This window comes from Quercus suber, unplaced genomic scaffold (assembly GCF_002906115.3).
Source record: "Quercus suber isolate HL8 unplaced genomic scaffold, Cork oak 2.0 scaffold_308, whole genome shotgun sequence".
NCBI lineage: Eukaryota > Viridiplantae > Streptophyta > Magnoliopsida > Fagales > Fagaceae > Quercus > Quercus suber.
This window is the reverse complement of record NW_027069764.1, coordinates 367,169-372,197: the sequence shown is the minus strand read 5'-3', so window position 1 is coordinate 372,197 and position 5,029 is coordinate 367,169. Positions and strand designations below refer to the sequence as shown.

General features: G+C 35.7%; 1 pseudogene; it reads left to right on the top strand.

Moving 5' to 3' along the window:
• The first annotated feature begins 575 nt into the window (after nucleotides 1-575).
• Nucleotides 576-2,053, top strand: LOC111996038 (SNW/SKI-interacting protein-like; annotated as a pseudogene).
• Nucleotides 2,054-5,029: the final 2,976 nt, after the last annotated feature.

Sequence of the window (5,029 nt, the reverse complement as noted above, 5' to 3'; positions counted from 1 at the left end):
TATTATTATGATTTGAAATAGGCGGCGGTAACCGACTTAGTTGTAATAGAGTAGAGAGAAGAAGTCGGTTAAGTAGCTATATATATTCCTACGAGAGTGAGAGTTACAAATCTTCGAAGACCAAATCCTTTTCTTCTTCGAGAAACTCTCTCTCTCTCTCTCTCGCTTTCTCTCAGAGGTACGGACTATTTCTAATTTTGATTTTGATTGTCGATTTAATGGCGCGCACACACACACACACACTCACACTCACTCACTAATTGCTTGCAATTTATTTTGTAATTTAGGGTTTCAAAATTGATTTAGGGTTTATTTAGGTTAGTTTATTGTTAATTCAGTGGTACACACCGATTTTAGGTTTCAATTCAGCATCATTATTTTGATAGATTTAGGGTTTATTTATCAAATTATTTTGTAATTTAGCTTAATTGATTGTCAATGTCATAGGAATTTGTGCTTTTAGGGATTCAATTCCAATTGTATATTGAATGATATAGGGTTGGTTTCAATTCTAATTGATTTTTTCATTGTTTTTTTTGGGCAGTTGTTAGGTTTTCTATTTGATTTTCCTTATCATGGCAGAGTCTTTCACAGATGTTTCAAATGCTCCCTGGTCCAAGCAGAGGCACAATGAGGGTTTTGTTCCTCAAAAAGTTGAGGATTTCGGGGATGGGGGTGCCTTTCCTGAGATTCACATTGCTCAATTTCCTCTTAACATGGGTAGGGTCATCCTCAGTGGAGGATCAAAGATTGTGAGGCAGAATCAGACTGTTTACTCACACTATAAACGTCTTACACCAAGGTGCTTCTGAGTGTAAAATAGAATGTTGGTGATGAGAAGGAGGAGGAGGAGGAGTTGCAGAGGGAGATTGAAAAGACTACTCAAGAGACTAATGGCTTGTTTGGAAGTTTAGAGAGGGAGGAGAGTAGAAGGGAGTAGAGGGAAGGGGAGTAGTGGGGAGGAGAGTAGAGGAGAATGATTCACCTCCACCTTATTTGTATGTTTTTAAAATTAGTAAGGGGGAAGAGAGTAATTAGCTCTTCCCCTTGTGTAATTTTGTTAATATAATAAGGATAAATTAGGTAATTTACTTGGTCAATAATTTATGTCCTCTACTCCTCCTCCAAATCTCTCCAATTTGGGGGAATTAAAATTGGGAGGCTAAAGGGAGTCCAAACCCCTCCAAACTCCTCCAAACCCCTCCCCCTCATTCTTGAAAAAACTTCCAAACAAGGTAATTGCATTACTCTCCCTCCCTCTACTCTACTCCCCCTCCTTTTTAAAACATCCAAACATGCCATAAAGCTTCCCTTGAAAAGATTCTGAATCGTAGGTTCACTACTGCAAGACAACAACGCTCTTCTAAGTTTATAAAGTATAAACCTTCACAGCAATCTGCTTTGCTGCGTTCAACTCAGGTGTTAAGGAGAGGATAATCAACATATTGGAGATGCCTGCCGATCCCCTTGATCCTCCTAAGTTCAAGCATAAGCGTCTTCCAAAGCCTTCTGCCTCTGCCTCCCCACCTGTGCCAATCATGCATTCTCCTCCTTGCCCCGATACCAACAAGACTGGAAAATTCCACCTTGCATCTCTAATTGGATTAACCCTAAAGGTTATACCATTCCTCTTGATTAGCATCTCGCAGCTGATGGTAGAGCCCTTCGTGATGTCCATATCAACAATAATTTTGCAACCCTTTCGGAAGCACTGTATCTTGCAGAGCACAAGGCCCGAGAAGCTGTAGCCATCAGATCCAAGCTTCAGAAGGAGATTCTCATGAAAAAGAAGGAAAGGAAAGAACGCGAGCCCAGGGCACTTGCTCAAAAGGCACGTTCTGAGAGAACTGCTTCTGCTGCTGCAGCCTTAGATACTTCTGATATGATGAGAATTCATTATGAGCATGCAAGCGTGTATGAGAAGGAGGATCATCTGCCTAAGGAGACTATGGAGGAACAACGTATGCTGCGTGAGAAAGTGCGTGAAGAGCGACGCCGAGAAAGGGAGAGGGAGAGAAGGTTGGAGGATCCAATGCTAGATTGTAAGAACTGAGAGAATAAACATAAAGAATGGGTCAAGTTTGTAAGGATTACAAAGGGCTTACGTCTATTTAGCTGTATAGTTTTAAGCATGATCTGTATCATTAATAGAAGAAAATAAATTTATTGGAGGTTATTTTCTTGCTTTTGGAGATAAATCTCATTGAGTTCCCATACCTCTAATTTGGATGAATTACTTAATAGGCTAAGTGTTTATTCAGAAGTAGATTCTCTACCAGATCTTCCTGAACAGGTAATTTATCTCTCTATCACTATTTTTTCCTATACATTGTGGATGTTTAATTTTTGAGAACCATACTTATTCTAGTCACTAAGTGGTTGTTTTATTAATCTTGTGAGGTCCATTAGCAAACAAAGTGTATTTTTGTCTTCTTCCACCTTTTTTTTGATAGGTAATAAAACTTTTATTCAAAAATGCTGAGCATCATGTTCACAATGGTGAACATTCTGATCAAGAAAAAAAATATAATAAGTTCAAAAACTTAATCTAATAGAGTGTTAGAATTCAGAAATGGAAATACAATTCATAAAACCCCAAACATGCGCCCACTGAAACAAAGTACTGAAGAAAAGAGCTTTTAAATGATATAAGGGTCTCTCATTGTCTTCTGAGATGCATGTATTACGTTCCATCCAAACCAGCCACATTAAACATGTCAGGACCATATTCCATATGGTTGACAGATGCTTTCCAAACTAGTTCTCCAAGCAAAGAGGATAGAGCTAACTGTCTTAAGCATTACCCAATGGATTCCAAATACCTTGAAAATTGCACTCCATAATGCATGAGAAAACTTACAGTGGAGTAGAAAATGATCCATAGTTTCTCATCACAACAACATAAACAACACCTATTAACCAAGGATTGACCTCTCTTAACTAGATTATCAATAATGAGTGTCCCATCCTTAACTGCTGTCCACAGTTTCCACCTAGATTATATAGATTTCATTATGGTAGATTGGTGACTTAGTGAGTTTCCAAAGAATCATGATGGCTTCAGCTATAATCCTTCTTAACATGATAAAAAAGAAATTATGTTTAGTGTTTTGTTAAACTGTCTACCTCCCCCCACCTCTCCAATTAAATTATATGGCACATCATTTAATTTGTAGGTATGTGCAGATTTTTTAAAATTAATTTTTTTTTTTGCTAGGTATTTTCAGAATTTGTCACTTGGTGCAATCCAAATTATTTTTGGTCCTAAAATTTCCTCATTCAAAGTATGACTGAAGAGAGTTTTAAGACCGCTGCAGACAAGTTCTGATATACAAACCCTAAATCAACTACGATTGCTTTGGTCTTGCCCTAACTATGTTAATTGTTTATCTGCTGGGGGAAAACATCATTATTAAACCACAGAATTAAGAGAAAGCGGGTAAAAGAACTCATAATTGACTAATGATGTGAAGATGTTATGTTTAAATAATGCACTGTGCCACTATCCTTGTTATAATTTTTCTTCACCCATCTTTCACCTCCAAATAATAATGATGCTTGTAGGTTTTATGCTATTGTATTTAGTCTCATTATATATAATCCTCAGAATCTTTGCGAGTCAAGTCATCTTAGCTTGGAAAAACAAAGACTGAAAACTTGGGAGACCCCTTTTTTTGTGTTTTGGGGGGGGGGGGGGGGGGGGGGGGGNTGCAAATGTGATCCAATTATTATGTGAAACATTTGAGAGGATGTATCATCTCTAAAAAACATCCCATTCTCATGTTAGGGTGAGAGTTGCTTTCTTCAAATGTGGGTTAGAGCTACACATTAATTATGATGGTAGTTGAAATCCACAAGTTGAGAAAATAGATATTTTTGTGTTAATTTTTGCTTGAATCTCATTATGTGTTCAACTTACATATACAAACTAAAATGAGAGAACCTCATCAACAAATCCTAAAACATAAGAACTAATCTAGTATCTTATACTAAAACATAGGAATCAATTTGAATATAGCAAATAACAATACTAATCTACTGCTACATTATTTAGATAAAGATCTATCGCTAAGCCTTAATTTAAATATTTTTAATTCGAATAACAATTTTTCATCCCAAATCATAACACATTGCCACATCAATTTACAAGTTTTATTTACTCCTACTTTAACACTTTTCATTTAAGTTTTCCAAGGACTTAAACACTAGTATGTTTGACACTATAAGTGTTATTGGCTTATTGCTAATCCACAAAATTGTATTTGGTATAACATTCCTCCCCCATAGAATCGGTCTTATCCTCAAGATATTGCTATAGGATATGCACTCAAACAAATTTTGTAGCCTAAGATGAAAGGCTTAGGTGGCCTTTACTTATTTAAATATTAATTAAATCATATTTATTTATTTTAAAAAAAATTTTTACCTTTTGAAATGCAAAATTACTAATTAAGTTTTTGTATTCAAAGTTCGCAACATTTCTTTTTCGATTGAACATTATTATGACTATTTTCATTATTATCTTTTGTTGTATATTTCACTATCTTCTAACTCTTTTTGATGAATTTCTTTTTCATTTATTATATTTTCACTCATTTTTTTATTGCGTTTTGCTTAATACTAGTAACAACTTTATCCATGGATTCTTTTTGAGATTAAACTTTCTCTCTCTCTCTCTCTCTCTCTCTCTCTCTCTCTCTCTCTCTCTCTCTCAGTTTTTTTATATCCAATTGGACATTTTCTAGTACACAATTATAATTGATAAATATTTCTAAATAAATGAAACATGTTATAATAAAAAATTATAATTTAAAATTATAAAATTGAAAGTGTAGGGATAAAGGGCCTGAGAGTATATATTAGGCCGTGGGCCTTGTCCTAGGACATTTATTAGTCTGAGAACAGATAAACGATAGTGAAGACGTAAGAATTGAACTCCATGAGCAAGTTATGATTAAGAAGGTTGGGGAAGGTGGGCGGAGGAGAATGCCTCATCGGCTAAGCAAAGCAGAGGTTAGAAAGTGTGGTC